Source organism: Schistocerca serialis, chromosome 1, assembly GCF_023864345.2.
Source record: "Schistocerca serialis cubense isolate TAMUIC-IGC-003099 chromosome 1, iqSchSeri2.2, whole genome shotgun sequence".
Lineage (NCBI taxonomy): Eukaryota > Metazoa > Arthropoda > Insecta > Orthoptera > Acrididae > Schistocerca > Schistocerca serialis.
In genome coordinates, this window is record NC_064638.1 from 628,179,837 (window position 1) to 628,201,254 (window position 21,418).

A 21,418-nucleotide genomic window follows, 5' to 3' on the forward strand; every position below is an offset into this window, starting at 1 on the left:
CTTAGATATAAGAGATACTTTGAAATTTATTACTGCTTTTCATAAATACTCATCTTTGTGTAGAAATAAGAGATACTTTGAAATGTTACTGTACATACAAACGCTTATAATTTTTTTATTACTAGTTCACTTGATACCCTCTTTCAATATATTTTCAGTAGTTAAATTTTACTTCTCATGTCAAGTCCAGGTGACTTAACGACGAATCAAAATTTATGAAAACCAAGTGGTGGGTTATGAAATACGTTAATAGAAAATCAACCAGTCCAAAACATAAATAAATCAAAGTAATAAAATGATGAAAAATATTTATGAGCTAAGAAATATGTAAATAAGAAACATAGTGTGTATGAAAAATGTTAAGAAAAAGTTTCGTAAAATTTATTTAAGTTTTTGGCACATTGATTGTGACAGTGAAGATACCACACCACGCTCTTTGTTGGCGGGAGAGCCCGCATATTGATATATAGGGAGCGTGGCGAGCCGGCTGGAGTGGCCGAGCGGTTCTAGGCGCTTCAGTCTGGAACCGCGCGACCGCTACGGTCGCAGGTTCGAATCCTGCCTCGGGCATGGATGTGTGTGATGTCCTTAGGTTAGTTAGGTTGAAGTAGTTCTACGTTCTATGGGACTGATGACCTCAGCAGTTAAGTCCCATAGTGCTCAGAGCCATTTGAACCATTTTTGAGCGTGGCGAGAAGTGCACAGTACTGTCGATAGAACACTCTTGAGTCAACCTTTGTGCAGTGAAGTTGTGTGTAGAGACAGAGCGGTACGCCTGTTCGTCACCAGATATATATTACTTGAACATTATAATTATATAATTCATAATTATTTATGAATTATTAAAAATCGACGTCACGAAGACATGAAAGGTATTTCAGCGCTACCTGCATATTGTAAGTTCGTTGTTACTTTGTAATCTGTTTTATGTAAACTAAAGTTTTATAAATTGAATCATTATAAAGAGCTAAATATTTATATTCAATAATTTTCGGAATAGATTAGTTTATCTCTGTCTATATAGTATTATTTTTCATTGAACGCAGTAACCACAAGATTTAACTTTTGTTGAGTTTTCTCAATGTTTTATTTAATTATGACATTGAATTTTTCACCAGTAACTTCAATCAAAAAAAGGAAACGAATAAGAAGTACAATTTTAGCTCATATATTTGCAGTCCCAGTAAATGAATGCCAACCCAAATAATTATCAACAACAGATCAGAGTGAGTATATTCAGACATGCAGTCAGATAACGTTATCCAGAGGCGATCCAGGAAAAAAAAGGAGTAGGAAAATATATATTATATATACCAGTACTAGGCGCCACGGCGTAAGTTTGTGTGTTCACGTCGAAATAATCTTCTTTTGATCAGTCACATTAATATTGTTATCAATAAAGACACAAGGCGTACAAAATTATGTACGCTAAAGCAAGTCCAGACAGGAAAGGTGCAAGGCACAAAAAGTTTAATTCTCTTTCTTTCTTTCATTAGATGGAAAGCAAGTTAAATTATTTAAATTATTTTATTCGACGGGAAGGTTTCAAATTCGATCAGAAAAAATGGCCACGTGACGTTCAAATAAGGATCAGTCTTACCGAGAAGGAACTTTTCCTTTAATTTACAAATTTTATGTTGAGCATGAGTTTATTCTTGCAGGCCAACGCGCAATTCTTCAATTCTCCTTATAGTTTCTGGGTGAAATGGAATCGGGCTACTTGGATCTTCAGTTTTTTACTTCTTCGATTGATGACTGGTCCAGCTTGCCTAGGTACGTAATTCACGGAATGTATCTCATCAACTATACAGTGTCCCAAGTAACGCAAAATCGAATGCGTCGGTTCTTAATTGCAAAAACAAGTAAATTTGATGCTAGGTTATTACAACGTCATCTGCCGCGAATGGAAAAGAATGGTTTGAAGAAACTGCACGTAGTGTTTGGCCAAGTCCGGATATGCAATAAAAATGGGGGATTCCCATATGAAAATATGAAGCTGACCCAGGCCACGCAGAAGGGTTGGTTAGGATGTGGCCAGTCGTAGCACAGAGAGATGTCTTTTTTACTAATATTAACTGTTCACCTAGAACGTTTTCTTATTTCGAACGACGCATTGTTTTTGAAATATTTAGTTGTCTCAAGTAAAAGTACCCTATATTTGTGAAGTGAAACAAACATGAACAGGGATGCACCTATGTCAGAGCCTCACACAATAGCAGGAATGCACAATCCATAAATTTAAAGCAACATAATTTTCAACACCAACTTACGTTCTTTTAAATGCTACATATATGTATTTAATACGGAATTGAAAACCAGAGGAACAGTTAGTGACGGAAAACCTGTTTTGACTGTTATACTGTTCTAAACATCACACCTTCTGAAATGTGTAGACTTGAAAAAATGGCAACCGTGCCAGAGTTTTTACCGTAATGCGCAAACCAAGGGTTTTCAACAGCAGGGTTCACGACATTTCAGGCAAGCCGCTTCACGGCATTAGAGCATTACGGCAGAAAGTGTCGCACCGTTCCTATTATTTAAAGTCTATGAACTCCAGAAGGTACAAGGTTTTCATTTCGGCAGAAAAACATACATGTGCTATTTAAAAAAAATAAAAAACATAACTTTCTGTTGAAAGTGATGTTTGTTTACTTGTAAGGAATGCGCATTCCTGCCCATTGTGTAAGCCCGTAAAGTATACAATCTGTGGCCAGTATGATAGAACTACGTGATTCGTTTAGTCTGTTCTTAACAATGGAACTCAAATCCAAGACTTTTTCTCGTTGAGACTTTCGAAGTGTTTGGTCCATGGGATACCAGCAGACAGAGTGCAGATAGAGGGCTACTTGTGCGTTTGACGCAATTCGTGATGATACTGGAATATTTATTAGAATGAGACAATGTAGATGCTCATTTTCTGTTGAAATACCTGGAAAAAGTTTCGAAGACAAACATTAAAACGATGAATATCAGAGAGACTAGATCACGCTTGTTTCCACTGATATATATGAAAACATTTCACTTCGTGTTTCATCAGGAATATTCTATGAAAGTTAGTACAGTTCTTTAGCAAACACGGCATGATCTCGTAAGCTAAGGGGTCTTTATCAAATGGTATGAAGTTTGACGGTTATAGCATCACATATACTATCCATCAGTCAGGCTTCGCCATTTCTAAGCAGTGTCCTGCAAATTTCGCCTGTCCCTTTTTTAATGCGCACTATGTGATAAACCATCTCCAGACACCAGTCAACATATTCCGGGAGATGTCAGACAATGTGTTCGCTGATATATGGGTGTATGCACAATGTGTCTACATTGCCAGCGTGTTTACTGTCGAAATATACAAACTTGAGAAACAGTGATTTGGAGCGGACCGACTACCGATTGTACGAACGCTTGTGTTCCAGCGTTCACAGGAGCTGCATATTCCTATAGTGACTCACAGGGCTGTTAGTACATGCCACTTGAGAATGTATGTGCGAATGAGAGCATATAATTTTGTTTCTCTGGTTTCGTATGTACGACATCTGATCAAGGTCTCCAAGACACCAGTGCACACTGCATCCGGTTTCGTATTTTCCGTGTCTATTACTTTGTAACTTCCTCCATTGCATTAATCTGTTTTCTGTACTACTTTATAGGGAATAAACTGCGTTTGTAAAACAATGAGTAGAATAGCTATCTCAGACGCGCCACGTTCGTTGGCAAATATATATATCAGTAAGCCTAATATGAGTGTTTAAAAAGGCGTGTAATTTTTATGAAAATTGTTAGAGAAGCTGGTGCATACCGTGACTTACATACACCTAATAATTTGCATCAGGGTCTACTGACTACAGATTGTAACTTGGTTGCCATTTATGAGACACGTTTTGGCATGCGCCCGCTTCTGATTTTCCAGGATTATTTCGGGAGGAGTAAGTAATCTGTGTAGCCACCATCTTTACACTCAGTGAGCATTATGCTGACTCCCAGTATGACCACATGTGTAACGGCAAAATTGATGAGTGACAACTGATATGGTCAAATATAATGGTAACAACACATTCACAACTTCGTTTTTGTGAGTAATGAGTTTCAGTATAATATAAAAACCTATATACACTCCTGGAAATGGAAAAAAGAACACTTTGACACCGGTGTGTCAGACCCACCATACTTGCTCCGGACACTGCGAGAGGGCTGTACAAGTAATGATCACACGCACGGCACAGCGGACACATCAGGAACCGTGGTGTTGGCCGTCGAATGGCGCTAGCTGCGCAGCATTTGTGCACCGCCGCCGTCAGTGTCAGCCAGTTTGCCGTGGCATACGGAGCTCCATCGCAGTCTTTAACACTGGTAGCATGCCGCGACAGTGTGGACGTGAACCGTATGTGCAGTTGACGGACTTTGAGCGAGGGCGTATAGTGGGCATGCGGGAGGCTGGGTGGACGTACCGCCGAATTGCTCAACACGTGGGGCGTGAGGTCTCCACAGTACATCGATGTTGTCGCCAGTGGTCGGCGGAAGGTGCACGTGCCCGTCGACCTGGGACCGGACCGCAGCGACGCACGGATGCACGCCAAGACCGTAGGATCCTACGCAGTGCCGTAGGGGACCGCACCGCCACTTCCCAGCAAATTAGGGACACTGTTGCTCCTGGGGTATCGGCGAGGACCATTCGCAACCGTCTCCATGAAGCTGGGCTACGGTCCCGCACACCGTTAGGCCGTCTTCCGCTCACGCCCCAACATCGTGCAGCCCGCCTCCAGTGGTGTCGCGACAGGCGTGAATGGAGGGACGAATGGAGACGTGTCGTCTTCAGCGATGAGAGTCGCTTCTGCCTTGGTGCCAATGATGGTCGTATGCGTGTTTGGCGCCGTGCAGATGAGCGCCACAATCAGGACTGCATACGACCGAGGCACACAGGGCCAACACCCGGCATCATGGTGTGGGGAGCGATCTCCTACACTGGCCGTACACCACTGGTGATCGTCGAGGGGACACTGAATAGTGCACGGTACATCCAAACCGTCATCGAACCCATCGTTCTACCATTCCTAGACCGGCAAGGGAACTTGCTGTTCCAACAGGACAATGCACGTCCGCATGTATCCCGTGCCACCCAACGTGCTCTAGAAGGTGTAAGTCAACTACCCTGGCCAGCAAGATCTCCGGATCTGTCCCCCATTGAGCATGTTTGGGACTGGATGAAGCGTCGTCTCACGCGGTCTGCACGTCCAGCACGAACGCTGGTCCAACTGAGGCGCCAGGTGGAAATGGCATGGCAAGCCGTTCCACAGGACTACATCCAGCATCTCTACGATCGTCTCCATGGGAGACATTGTGCATGCTCTGTTGCCTGTGTCTATGTGCCTGTGGTTCTGTCATTGTGATCATGTGATGTATCTGACCCCAGGAATGTGTCAATAAAGTTTCCCCTTCCTGGGACAATGAATTCACGGTGTTCTTATTTCAATTTCCAGGAGTGTATATTATATCTTCAGTGAAAAGTGGTTAAAATTTTCTTAATACATCCCTCACTGTTTACATACAAAATGTTTTTCCGTTCTACTTCTGATCCTACAGGTAAGCTACCCCGTATACCGACGACACAACAAACCCAACAGACGTTGGTTCTTCCGCTTCCTACACCTGCACATCGGAAATACCTAAGGCGTTTAAATTTAGGTGTCTTGCACAAAATCCGTAGTTACGCGTTTCCATTCAATCGTAACTACATCCTTTCTAGCTACCTGTCCTATGCAACTGAACCGTGAATTTACTTTCAAAACTTTTCCTTAAGAATTTACTTTATTTAATAGCAATTCATCAAGAACATTAACAAATTTAATCACACTATGTGAGCGTGGAAGTAGTTGCCAGGGAGTAACTGATGAAATCAAAATGAAATTGCTTTTAACAAATGGGAATTTTATTCCTAAAAGCCTTTTTTTTAGAAACATTTAAAATTATAAGCAGAAAGCACCCTCTAAATATCAAGTTACAATTTATTCAGAGGCAGAAAGGAACAAATTTTTGAGTGTATGAGCTTTCGGGCTGAGAACCTTGCCGCTCCCTTTTGACACGGCTGTAGTCACGACCGCTCACAACAACCTCTGAAAGACTACACAGGTGCAAATCTGCAACATACCAGACTACCTTAAAGTAAAAGTTTTAACAATTCACACAAGCACACAAACTATGTACCCCGTAGGAGGGATGGAAATGGTGCAAAACACGATAATTAAAAGATTAACTTGCCACCAATGGTGCAACTTGATTTTAACTTCCAAGAAAAGTCCGACGGTGGAAGGGTGGCAACCTTATACACGAAAATGAGCATTTAAATAAAAGCCATGAAATGCAATCTTACATAAAATTATACAAGGTGGGCCAAGAGTGCTCTACAGTACACATACACCGCCTCCCAGGATGATAGGCAAGACAAAAACATATTTCAGGAATTAGGCCGTTACACTTCAAGCAATAAATTCGTTAACACACCGAATCCGACAAACATGAGAGAGGCAGCTATTTATGTACGGCAGATTGATAGAGAGATTACCGAACAACCCGAACCGCACGTTGCTCTAACTCGCCCCTACTCCACAAGGGAAAAGAACGGACTACCCAATTCATAAATAACCACCTTCCCGCGGGTGGGCAAACAGAGAAGAACGGTGTGACGACCCCAAAACAAAGCGGCTAGAGACCTCACCAAGAAAACAAGTAGAATTTAACAAGTAAATGAAACAACATATCACCAATCACTTCTAATAAACTACGATATCTGGCGAAGACCTGGCGCAGCACCCCCTAAACGCTCTCCCGAACCATCCACTGCCAGCCGCTTCAACGGACGCAAGAAGGCGCGCCGATCTCCCGTCTCAAGGCGTCGCAGCTCGCACCAGCCAGACCGATGTCGTGGATTGACTCCTGTTGCTCTCGTGTCGGCCACGAAGCCACTACCCCTCGCTATACAGCGCGGCCCACTGGACTCACGTGGCGACCTCACATGCGCCGACGCTCAAGGCGGACAAGTCATCTTGTGTCTCAGTGCGCGACCGACCAACCGATCGATCCAACCACCAATGACCGTTGCCTGAGCAACTCGAGCAGACTGGCGGCCTAACGCGCAGATTCAGATAGAGGAACTAAGCCCCGACCGGGCGACCACTCGTTGAGTTCTCTCACGGGGCACAAATTCGGACGAGAGACGGACTAGCAAGACGGGGACGAGAGACTGTCCCCAGACTGACTCCAGACTCACCCAGACCGACCAACTGGCGAGCTCATAGCGCCCCTTAAATGCACGTGAACAGGCAACCCTTTCCCACCAGAGGGAGACACCAAAGCTGCGATTGCCACAGCGGCGCCATCGCCAGAAACGGAGGGCGACTGCTTCCCACAACGCGCTTCGGCGCGCTCTTCAAAACAGCAGTTTTTACCATGGCTCAGTAGCGATAGTCAACATCTATTACCATATTTTCCAGCTAATTGGTTCTCTTAGTATAGATGACATGCTGTTTCACTCCCTTATAATATACAGTATGTACTTCCGTATGATGATGACACCGTCTTTTTTGCTCTCTATCCGACCCTTAATTTATCCTAACCAAGATCATCTAAGACCTGGGACATCGTCCAAACAAAAGCGCAAACACATGTTTAAACCAAAGGGCGCTACCTTATATTGGTAACATCGTTTTCGAATAGGAAATATGTGTACTTTCGAGATTCTTTAGCCAACGATTGGTTCCAGTAACCACACGTTACATCCATGGATGTGAAAAATTTTGCACCTTTAAATTTTTTTAATAATTCTTCTGTGTTCTCAGACCTATCACTTTCTGGCAAGATAATTTTATTTAACACTCTGGCACCCAAAATAAGCCTAATGGGACCACCTTCCTTAGGTATTACAACCAATGGATTGTTGTATACATTAACTGCCCTTTCGAGCATGTTCTGTATCATGTCCCGAACTGCTTCCTTATGTACTTCAGGAATAGCGAGTGGTTTTCGGAAAAAATGTGCATCTTCTTTCACATTAAATAGCACTCATAATTCCGAACTTATACGGGCTGGTCTGAAAATACTTCACAATCCCTATTCAAAATTTGTCTCAGATCTTGTTTTTGTACGTCCGTCGAATCAGTTAGATCCTCTAGTTTTCCACTGATCATGATTCTTAAATTCTCTAGCTCAGGAGGATCCACTTCCGTCCTTTCGCCGTATTCATGATAACCCTCAATCACCTCTGTGGTCCAACAGTATCGGACTGGAGTATCACTTTCTTCGTTATTTACACTATGTATTTTACCTATGAACAGTATAGTTACCAATTTTTCATTTATCCTAATCATTGAATCATTAGTTCCAAAATTAACCCACTCTTGGTATTTAGTTAAGAAATCGGCCCCTTCTAACATCTCTACACTTAGTCCATTAATAATCAAAAAAAATGTATCCTATCTGTACTCCGCCTTCAGTTATTGGTAACAATATTTCTTGCTTAACAACTTTCTTGCTTCTTTCCCGTGGCCACAACAGTTTTTAATCCACTCACTGGCATTATAACTACGCTGCACAAACTTCTGAACCTGTATCTATTAACCAAGGAACGTTTTCTTCAAATACAGTTACTTCTACGTCAGCTTGTTCAACATATTCTCTTCTAACTACAGAATCAGGTTCTTCGAACAAATCTTGCATTACTTCACGGCTGTGAAAACCTACCCCTTCTTTGGAAAGTACATTTAGCTTCACTGGATCCCCTTTTACTTCATTAACAGTGGCGGCTTTTACTATCCTGTTCACTATAGACAAATCAAAACATCTCCCCAACTTTTCACCATCTGTACTAACTTCTGTTTCCGCAACCCTGTACTGTCAGAATCATTTAAATTATCTCCTTCTTCTTCTTCCTCCGTCGCTTCTTCCTCACTCTCTAAAATTACCTGATTCAAGCGATTCACAACCTTCTCTTGTATTTGCATAGTATTACTTCCACAGTCTACAGGTAGCCTCTCGTTTGTTTCGCAGTACTGATTTACCCGCACCTCCTGATCTGAGTCTTCATTTTCTGTATTTAGTTCCTTCTTAACATGGTTTTAGTGATTTTTATTAGAACTTTCCCTTCCACGAAATGCTACTTCCTTTCCTAAATAACTAAATTGCTTTTCAGTGTCGCTTTCCTCTTCCCTCCTGGTTTCATTAAAATTACTTTCAAAACGTTGTTTCGTAGGTGCCTTCTTTACAAAGGGCGTCGCTAGCGGGTTAAATCTCTACTGTTCCAGTCTGCAAACGCTAGCGTCATCACAGACCGCTAAGCGTTTACCTACCGAGTGATGTCATTGCCTCTGACTTTTTTATCACCTGACAGGTGGCGCCCATCCTTTACGTCATCAGCCTGCCGCTGACGGCAATCAAAATATTGTACCCTGTCATTGAACCTACTTCCAGCAGTACCTCCTCTTTCTCTATTTCCACCCAGTAACCATTACCTCTTTGTATGCCTATTCTATTTACATTGACTCCGGCTCTCTTGTCATTTCACCTAACAGAAGGTCTATATTCTCCTCTGTTATTTTCCTCCTCTTTTAAGATGTTTTCTACTCGCTCAAGATAATGAATAAACCGGTCAATGTCATCCCTAGGTTCTGAAATTATCTTATTTCACCAGCTCAGTGGCAATTTGTTTTCAATGCCCATGATTATGTTCTGTCTCTACTTTTGAATTTAAATAAGACAAGGTAGTTTCCCACTTTTGTATAAATCTTTTAATGTTATCTCTCTTGGAATCATATTTTTGCCCCGACCAAAATTTATTCAACACCTCCATTTGCTTCCTCTTTTCCCAATATTCTTCCAAAAACGCCTGTTTGAACTCTACTAATCTACCATATTTATCTGAAGCCAAATTCCCCCAGATTCTAGCTTTTACCATTAGATTAGAGGTGATGAATCCAATCTTTTTCTTGTCATTCCACACTTTAGGTAACATATCTTCAAAATCACTCCAAAATTCTTTGGGGTGAACATTCTTATATGGTCAAATTTCAAGAATTGGCGATGCGTAACACATGCAGTTTCTGATGATTCTACAACTCCGTTAGATCTACACAAACGTTATTGTTGTTACCATTCTGTTCAACTTTTGCTAGTCTACTTTATACAGCTGTTCATTTACCTCAGTACTAAACTGACTAATGTCAGTTTAAATATTAGTGATTTTATTAGGCACTTTCACTCCAAAACTTGCACACACGCCTTTCCCTTTTTTAATCTGAGTTTACAATACCACATGACTGTCCTCGCAGTGTGTCTCTACTTTGTGAACCTGTTCATTGACTTTGTTTAGTTCTAAATTTATTTTTTCTTTAATTAGTTCGCTATCCTCAGCAACTCGCTCAATTTTCAAATTTAATTCACTTTCCACCGTTACAATAGCAGCATTACTTTCTTGCCTGGCATGATTAATGTCACTTTTAAATTATGACTGAACAAAGTCATATCATTTTTCCACGTTTCCCTCAAATTCGAAATTTTATCTTCCATTTTGGATTCCATCTCAGCTGACAAGTTTGAAAATCCCTGATTAACCTCCGACATCAACCCATCAACTTCATTATGCAATCCATTTATATCCAAACCTAGTTTATTCACTTTGGTATCCATTTCAACACTCAGTCTACTCATTTCAAAACCCGTTTGACTCATTTTAGCCTGAAGGTTAGTACCCATTTTATTTATTTTATCGTCACTGTCAGAACTTAATGATGTTTTAATTTTGGAACCGAAACCATTCACCTTTGTCATAGTATTCATCAACATTTCCGATACACTGTTCCTTGGTTCCCCAACAGCTGATAGTGGTTCCAGTTTTATTTTAGGAATAGTTACAGGCATATATTTAACATCTTCTTCCACCGCGCTCAGTTCCTTATCTACATCATAATTAGACGATATTAACTCAGGTCAATCAGTGTCCTCTGCTCGTGATACATCCAAACTGAAATCACCTATCATTGAATCATCTTCGTAATTTACATTACCTAAATCTATCTTCAGTTTCTCATCTACAATTTGCTAATTCTTTTCAGCCATTCTGCAAAGTTTCTTCGCACGCACACACAAAACGGTTGACTGCAAGGCGAGATGAAACAGCGGTTCCGTCCTCCAAGCTCCGCTTACGTTTGACCAGATTACGGGCCACTGCTTCCGCCACGGCTCCAGATGCTGGTCTGCTGCAGTAGCAACGCCGTCTCTTGAAGTTCCGCGGTCAGGAACGTAGCCTGCCACCTTGTTCCACTGGCTGCCAATTCTTGACGAAACGTCATTTGCACACGTGTCTATTGACCTAATATAGTTCCATTTACACATGCGTGTGAAAACTTCATGAGTTCAATTGACACTGCTGGTTTTATAAAGTTCCTAGACATCCGAACTTCACTATTGTTTTTCCCGGCCGACAAAGCGCTGATTGCGGCGAGGCAGGTTAAAAGTCGCGTTGCGTTGCGTAATTGATTGACCACTGTCTTTCGTCGTACTGTGCACTACAAAACGTTCCACCTACCTCAGTATGGCGTCTGGTCACCAGCCCGATTCTCAGCATACGTAGATACTGTTCAGGCGATGTTAAAAGCAGCGTTGAAGAAAAACATCGTCAATACTTACGTTTGCAAATTCCGCCTAAACTCTGGTAGCAAGCTATCCTGTAATATCCTATAACGATATCCGGGTGGAGGGCGATTGCTTCATTGTTTTAGAAAAAAATATAAAAACTCCGCAATAAGTTCTTTATTTCTTTAGGTTCAAAATTAAAGAACTATGCCTCAACCCGCATTTATTTTAACGACTAAAATCAATGTCCTCAGCTCACAGTCTATACACGCGAGATAGCCAGCACTGTCGTTAAGTCCGGCCCGAATTATTACGTGACCTACAATCGATGCTTTGCTACAATATACGAGGGCAGTTCAATAAGTAATGCAACACATTTTTTTTCTGAAACTGGGGTTGTTTTATTCAGCATTGAAATACACCAGGTTATTTCCCAATCTTTTAGCTTCACAACACTATTTTTCAACGTAATCTCCATTCAATGCTACGGCCTTACGCCACCTTGAAATGAGGGCCTGTATGCCTGCACGGTACCGTTCCACTGGTCGATGTCGGAGCCAACGTCGTACTGCATCAATAACTTCTTCATCATCCGCGTAGTGCCTCCCACGGATTGCGTCCTTCATTGGGCCAAACATATGGAAATCCGACGGTGCGAGATCGGGGCTGTAGGGTGCATGAGGAAGAACAGTCCACTGAAGTTTTGTGCGAAGACTTGTGTGAGGTCTTGCGTTGTCATGAAGAAGGAGACGTTCGTTCAGATTTTTGTGCCTACGAACACGCTGAAGTCGTTTCTTCAATTTCTGAAGAGTAGCACAATACAATTCAGAGTTGATCGTTTGACCATGGGGAAGGACATCGAACAGAATAACCCCTTCAGCGTCCCAGAAGACTGTAACCATGACTTTACCGGCTGAGGGTATGGCTTTAAACTTTTTCTTGGTAGGGGAGTGGGCGTGGCGCCACTCCATTGATTGCCGTTTTGTTTCAGGTTCGAAGTGATGAACCCATGTTTCATCGCCTGTAACAATCTTTGACAAGAAATTGTCACCCTCAGCCACATGACGAGCAAGCAATTCCGCACAGATGGTTCTCCTTTGCTCTTTATGGTGTTCGGTTAGACAACGAGGGACCCAGCGGGAACAAACCTTTGAATATCCCAACTGGTGAACAATTGTGACAGCACTACCAACAGAGATGTCAAGTTGAGCACTGAGTTGTTTGATGGTATCCGTCGATCATCTCGAACGAGTGTGTTCGCACGCTCCGCCATTGCAGGAGTCACAGCTGTGCACGGCCGGCCCGCACGCGGGAGATCAGACAGTCTTGCTTGACCTTCCGGCGATGATGACACACGCTTTGCCCAACGACTCACCGTGCTTTTGTCCACTGCCAGATCACCGTAGAGATTCTGCAAGCGCCTATGAATATCTGAGATGCCCTGGTTTTCCGCCAAAAGAATCTCGATCACTGCCCGTTGTTTGCAACGCACATCCGTTACAGACGCCATTTTAACAGCTCCGTACAGCGCTGCCACCTGTCGGAAGTCAATGAAACTATACGAGACGAAGCGGGAATGTTTGAAAATATTCCACAAGAAATTTCCGGTTTTTTCAACCCAAATTGGCCGAGAAAAAAAATGTGTTGCATTACTTATTGAACTGCCCTCGTATGAGTTTCACATTCAGTCCTTTTTTTCTTTTTAGATTTCTAATAAAGAAACTGCTCGCCAACTATTCCATCGAAGAATATGGAACATCCCACATGGAATTATATAAAGGCTGAAAGTACACACACATTTATCTTCCTAACTAAACACTTTCCAAAGCGCAAATTTCCACAATCTGTCCGTAATTGCAACTGCTTTCACGGCCAATATCATCCGGACGCGAAACACCAGTAACTTCATTTTTACTTATAACGTAGATGGACACGTCCAACATGGCCTGTACATCCGTTAGCTATCCAAAGGCTACCTGCCGTTCCTTCCAGAGCCTATAACTACCTGATAGAGTGCGAGAAACGCTTAACTCTGATTGCTTGTTCAAAATGACCAGCCAATCAAAACAATCCTTCGAGTTCTGTCTCGTGCCAAAACTGTCCTACGCCAATCAATATTCACAGATTCATTTACGTCACTTCATCATGCAAATCTAAATAAAATGTTTAACAAAACTAGTCGAAAAGAAAACTAATCTTGAAATTACTTTAGAAAACCATTACACTGCAAATGGCTATTCTGGCTGCCATCTTACAGAAGCAAGTACCCTTGGACATACGTCATCAGCAAGGTAGAGAATTTACAGCTTTGACTGCAACTGCTTGTTCACACTTTCCCATGACATAGTTAAGTAATGTTTAACATCAGATAATATTGTATCTTTATGTATGTCTCACATATACACTCTCACTCACTTTCATTTATTCACACAACAAAACAAATAGTTTTTAAATAAATATTAATCCTTTCCGACTTCTATGTTACGAAAATGAAAAATAGTGAACGTTTTTAATTATAAAAAATCTAAATAAATTGTTCTGCCATTTAGTGAACTTCAGTAATAATTCCAAATGATACTAAAAGACAAACTGCTATGAATCCTAACTGACTAAGCTTATAAGTGTCGGATTTTTGGTGTTTTAGGTAATTACCTCTAAATCTGAAAGTACCTCAGTATAGCTGAGATTTTATTACAAGCTTCATTTTAATAAGAAAGCGCTGTATATTGGCTTTTAACAGAACTGTATAATATTTAATACTGTTTATTTAGATTCTTAGGGGCTTGAATATTCTGTCGCTCGAACTAACATAGGTTGCGCTTCTCATGGCTAGGCTAGCGACAGGTGCCAGTGAGTCATGCTAAGATACTAGTGGCTGTATATTGCCACCGACAACGGCTCCAAAGCTACGAGCCCGTACTTCAAAGTAGCTTAATGCAATAAAATGCTATTGGGTATTGACTCGTGACGATACAGCATCAAAACTTTCTTAATGGGTTCACAATCTTAAGGAGCCAACATTACTTCACAAAGCCCAGCCAATAAATAGAGAAAAAGCCATTCGTGTGTCCAATCAATAAGAATCTAGCCAAACAATATATAACAATCGAAGAATCGTGGGAAAGCACAAAACGTATCCAAGTCGAACTTGTCATACCATCATTGAAGACGGAGAACAAGTCTCATAACTAGCAAGGAGAGCCTTGCACGACCCATTTTCCTTTGAAACGAACCGTGGGCCGGTACCACAACCACCATCTTAGAATGGCATTTAGTCCATCCCTCTACATTATGATGCAGGTATCTGTATTATTTCCTGGAGCTCTGACACGTCCTCAGCCATATGAAAACCGCGTGTAGTACATCTCTAATAAACTTCAGTCCCAGCACATCACTGTACCCGCATCCTTGAGACCCCTACCCTACTGTTTCGCTTATATCAATACATTTCACCTGCCATTCATCTCAAAACATTATAAAAATGGCTCTAAGCACTATGAGACTTAACATATGAGGTCATCAGTCCCCTAGACTTAGAACTACTTAAACCTAACCAACCTAAGGACATCACACACATCCATGCCCGAGGCAGGATTCGAACCTGCGACTCTAGCAGCAGCGCAGTTCCGGACTGAAGTGCCTAGAACCGATCGGCCACAGCGGCTGGCCAAAACAGTATACAGACTGTATCATGACAGATAGCTAAATGTGACATGGGTAAAATTATACCAGTGTAGAAGTAAAAATATTCCTGTAAATTTCGAAAATGGGCTGCTTGCGTGATAATTGCTAACCTGTGGTTACGAAATCAACTGCATTCAGTATGAAATGTTGTCCTAATTAGTATTCATGTATTTTAAATATAAATTTATAAATCAAGCAACCATGCAATTTGGCGCAAATTTCAGTCATGACTCCTCTGTACAAGAAGGAAAATACTACCACGATATATCCACCTCCTCTCCTTATACTGGTGATCATTTTGCGAATCTTGTGAGGACTGTACAACTCGCTGATCCAATTCTTCAAGCATATCAACGTGTGTACTGTACACCTAGACAGAGAAGTGCGTAAGATTAGCCAGGACAGAAAGCTTAATTTCAGATACATGTGTTTCACGACACTTTTCGCTATTAATTATTAAGCCTTCAAGTCCTTTGACAGGACAATTCTACTTCTATACAGTAATTGGGAAACGTCATTAACATGTACACATGGTAACAGTTGTAACCGATCCCACCCATCCCGTTCCTAGTAAAGGTTCCTCACCTCTCCGTCTCCTTCCTAAATACAATAGCACTCATATCCTAATTAGTTCGCTACTGCCGTATTAGGCAGGACATCAGCTGCCGTGCTATTTGCGCGAAGTGTGATTGCACCATCGATCCAAAAAGTTCCAAGACTAATTTTATTTCTGGCGCATTTGTGACATCAGCGCAGTCACTATGGTTTCAGCTTGAATTAGTAGGACGTGTACTAAAGCATTAAAACTTTTTCCATTTTACATTAATCCACTCTCGAAACTTTTTAGACTGACGGGGAATATGACGAATCGCTAATGTGGAATGTGTGATTTACATTTTGTAATTCAGCACAAAATAGGTAGTAGTAACGATAAAAGTACTTGTAAATTGTTACATGTTTTCGATAGATGCATCCGACGTTCTCGTGTAATTTGCGGATACTGGCGCCGAAAGGATAACGGGCCCGCTGGATGCGCGTTTCCGGCAGAGGGCGTTCCCGCGCTGAGTGGTCGAGCGCGGCCGGCGCTCTAGTTCCGGGCCGGCCCGGACGTCACTTACAGGCCGCCATGAAATCCGTGTCACGCGTCACGCGTTGCGCCGCGCGGCGCGGCGCCAGCCGGTCGATATCGCGTGCGAAGCCTGGCTGACGCGCGCACGCCTCGCGACGGCCCGGCTGGCGAGCGCACGGCCGCGGCGTCGCGTGCTGCGGGCTACACTCCGCCTGCGCCGCCCCCAACGCGTCGTCGAGATAAGCCGACGCCCACTCGCTGGCCACTTTCGGCTCCGTTCCCTTAACCTGCCCCCTCATGTGGGCGCTAATTAAAAGGCGTCGACACTCTCCTCGAATTGGCCTGGAGTGCTTTCATGCATAATGTTCGAGTTCTGTCCATCACGCTCCGTTAGTAACGTAGACAGCAACTCATATTTTTTTTAGAGCACTACACCCTCCACTCTGGGTCGTTAAGAAATCTTATGCACGTGAATCGGTAAAAAAATGAATCAGTAAAACTATGTTTTATGTAAATCGAAGCGGGAGGGGAGAGAAAGGAAAGTAACTGATGCTACCGGCTGCATCGGGACTTTATCCGGAATCGGGCAGCGGGTGAGAATGCATGCTAAACTGGCCCAAAAATGGTTCAGATGGCTCTGAGCACTATGGGACTTAACATCTGAGGTCATCAGTCCGCTAGAACTTAGAACTGCTTACACCTAACTAACCGAAGTACATCACACACATCCATACCCGAGGCAGGATTGGAACCTGCGACTGTATCGGTCGCGCGGTTCCAGACTGAAGCGCCTAGACCCGCTTGACCAAACTGGGGCTCGAACCAGGGATTTCATGTGCACTTCTTTTTTTTAAATTTTGTTCCATGCATTTGTTTGAGACGGCCGCCACTTGACACACATTCAAGTTCAACGCAGATCTCTTACGTGGAATTTTGATTCCTCTATTTTTTATACATTTTCCCTACTTTTGGTTTCGAAACGTTTTCTTCTAATCTCATAGATATGTGCTGTTGAAGTTGCCTTCATGCAAGAATTTTCTGGATTTTACATCCGTTTGTGAAATTTTTTCTATATCATTCGGTCCTTTACGTCATAATAATTTCTGTGAAGCCTAACAGATGTCTCTGTTATACTTAATCTGCTTGACTACTGTGCATTTTCAAAAGCACATTAAGCTCTCTTTATATTTTGTTTTTAACATTAACTGTTTTTCTTTCAATTGTTTCTCTTATAATGTTTCAAATGGGCATATGTTACCGTCCGCGCCTGATAGGCAGCACAACTCGTATTGTTTTCATGCCAGCAATGTAAGCCACTGGTCTTATCAGTCTGATGCTGTCTCCAGCGAGACACACATGACAATGGCTAGAACGTTTTATTTCACTTTTCACTTGAGCCTAGCTGCTCTAAAAGTTGATCACTACTTGCAGCATTGTAATTTTACGTAAGTAATCTTTGTACATCATGCATCTGTCATCTTGATTAACATATTTTTGACATAACTAATTTTCTATGTATTATTTTTTGGCTTCAGAAAAATTTCATTTTGATGAAGACAACCCTAGCAGGTTTCGAAGCCTAGGTCAATGTGCCTACCAGTAAGGCGCAACCGGTTGACTGTATAATCCTACGTTGAACCTAGTATATGGTTGCTGAGTAAATGTTCAAAACTATATCTTTTCACTCAGCTTTTTGTCACAGAGGACACTGAGCCCTCTGACAGAACAGCTGAGCTTCTGTGCCAGCAAAATACTAGACAGTTGCATTAACCACTCCGCTATCCAAACACAGTGTTCATCGCTATTCCATGGCTGACTCATCCGCAGTTTGCGCCAGTAGTAGGGAGAGGGAGGGGGTGAGCTGGCACACTTTTGATATCAAATTAATATGCAAATTAACCAAATTTATCAATTAATTACCCCCCAACATGCCCACCCCCACCCACCGACACACTCCAGGATGACGTCACGTGTTTATCTCAGTCTGCACGTGTGTCCCCGCACCCTCGCCCTCCCCTCCCCTTCCCCTCTCCCACACCTACCCTATTGGTGAGAATTTCGAATTTTGGTAGCAATTCCGAATTTTCGCTGTAAAATTCATTTGTTAATTCAGAGGACGTATTATTAACGGAAATCGTTGATGAAGATAATTTATAAAACAGGAATAAGTGTTCGAAATAAAAAGAATTTAGAGGACAGTAAATCTGTGAATTATGCTCTGAGAAGGACATAGTTTGCCTTTTGGAGGACAGGGATACTCTTGTTTAACTTCCGATAGCTTCATCACTTCATATCCTGCGATCACAAAGTCATTCAAACCCTCCATGGTGCACTGCCGCGCATGAATGGACTAATGGTGTGGCAGGCTACATCCCTTCCTCACCCCTTGCACCATGTTGCCTCGTGTGACCTTGTGGGAGCACGGTCTGCCCCTCCCCCCCCCCCCCCCCCCGGACTGCATTCATGACGGCTGCTGCAGCCGCCTTCTCGTTGGTCCTGACCAGACCCACCCCACACACTCTGGCGGCCTGAGATGGCACTACCAACGCCTCATGCGCCGCTTGTTTATGTGCCCAGCCGTCATCTCAGTGACCACTTGCCAGCCTTCCCTACCCTCGGGCATGGATGTGTGTGATGTCCTTAGGTTAGTTAGGTTTAATTAGTTCTAAGTTCTAGGCGACTGATGACCTCAGAAGTTAAGTCGCATAGTGCTCAGAGCCATTTGAACTAACCATTAAAGCAATAGCAGCCCTTGGTCGTAAAAAAAGGAGTCTACTGGCCTAGGTTTCGGCACTGCTATGAGTGCCTTCATCAGAAGTAAGACTTTCAATTGGGTGTCATGTATAAAACTGAATACCAAGCGATAAGGCTTGAGTCACAAATTCTTTTTTTACCAAGCGATAAGGCTTGAGTCACAAATTCTTTTTTTTTTAATCATAATACATAGAAGGTCTGCTCCTAAGCGTCCAGCTACGGTAGCATCACACACTACGCAGCTCGACGTGTAGGAGCAGCCCATAGTGGCTGGGCTTTACGTACACTGTTTAAAAAAAAGTGACTAAGGCTTTATCGCTAGATATTTCGTTTTATACGTGACAATCCAAATAAAAAAGTTCTACTTCATATGCAGTAAACTGTTATACGGATAGCATTCTGATTTCAGTTAACTCATGAGTTAGTTAAATAACAGTTGCTAAATAAGGAGGATACATTTTCTAAATTCACCCTTCTATTGATCTGAAATTCAAGCATGATGAATCTCGGTGTGTTCAGCATCATGGAGGTTTTAATAGCCCATGTGTGTCCGGTCGCTGTTGGTAGCACTGGTTACTCAAAAATCTCCCATGAGCGGAAAGTTAATGGCAGATTGTACCGGTATTCAGAATTTTTAAAAGGTTCAAACACTCCTCGCCTGCCACAGTGATGTGTGGCATTTTCCATATAATTTTATTCGTGATGACCTGATTCTCCTGTTGAGCTCATTGAATGTATGATTTTGTATCCGTTGCACTCCATACTAGAATTAATCTCCTGTTCAGCATTCATAATAATTCGCTGCATGTCCTCAAAGTACCCAGTAAGCATTTTTAGAGATATGCAAGCAGTAAATCGGCGGTACTCTTTTACTGTTCTGCCAACAGGCTGGTCTATGAACCATTCTGCATTTTCTAAACCATTCAAATCCGAGAATGATAATGTGACATATAAGGGTCGATGCTATGCCAACATTACGTGTGCGATCACTCTCTACCTCATTAAGTTCACATCATATTTCCAGGACAGGAATTCCAAAGCATTACGTGTAAGCTTTGATCCCACTGCATAATTACCATCCTTTTTCTTAAATGATCCATCCAAATATATGAAACTCCTCCATGAAAGACGTAAAATGTCTTGGTGGTGGATGATAATCCTACTTTCATCGTTCTTGTTAAATGTCGTTGAAGCATAAGGTTTAAGCGAGAAATATTCCTGGCGTATGATAATCCACTGCGAGGTTCCAAGCCTACTGATTTAAGAAACTCGTAGTTCGCACGTGCTGTAGCTTGCGGTTCTGATGCATGCAAAGTGTTGTGCTGTACGCTGTGTGCGCTAGTTTTATACTTTACGCCCATCCTGTTTTAGATGCAGCCGTACAATGATTTCCTCAGTACGAAACTCAACAAATTAGTTACTCTGGTCCACAATACGCGGTTCCATGTAGCCAATTGTCTGAACTGTCACTGGAAGGTATACGGCGTTGGTAGGAGTATCAACAATCTTATACTTTGTTCCAACTGATGGAAAGAATCCCTAAACTGAATCAGCCAATCTATCGTTGAGATATGAGTTCGTTGCAATGTTACACTCAATATGTATTGTACTGTCTGATCAGATTTGCCACATTTACTGTGATCCTTCTTCAAACCTGTCCCTTTGTAAAACCCAGTAGTGAGCCTATTGAATCTTTCTGCTTAAAGTCAATTGACGAATTCACCGTCCTTATTTCATATTTAGGTGTGCTGATGTTTGCACGGCGCTCAATCCCTTTATCAAACTAAAACTTCTTTTAAATCGTCAATATCGTATTCACAGTTTCAGTTTCCACAATTTCTTTTTTACCATTAATTTCCAGATGCACTTTATTGTTAGCATCTGTGATACGTGGGATTGTGTTGGATGTCTCCAGTCCAATCAGCGCGATACTCCAATCTCCAAAGCTTAAATCAACTGGCGCGAAGTAATTCACACGTCATACAGACGATCGTTCTTTTAGAGTCAGAGTGTACGACATTGCACCTAGACATCAACTGGTGAATGGATACCCGTCCTTATATATCATTCGTAAACGTTAGGAGGAACATGATGCACAGATAACCACATAGGAGTATATTAAAGTCCTGATAGTTTCGAAAATTGTAGAACAAATGTCTTCTGCCTGTGAAGTATCGTAATGCTTCTGGGGATTGCACGTCGCCGAATGAGTCGAAATAGTGGACATTATTTGTATTTTGTTAACATACGCTACTCAGTAAGTTCCAGGTCCTCCTGCTACATCCAGATTCACAATTC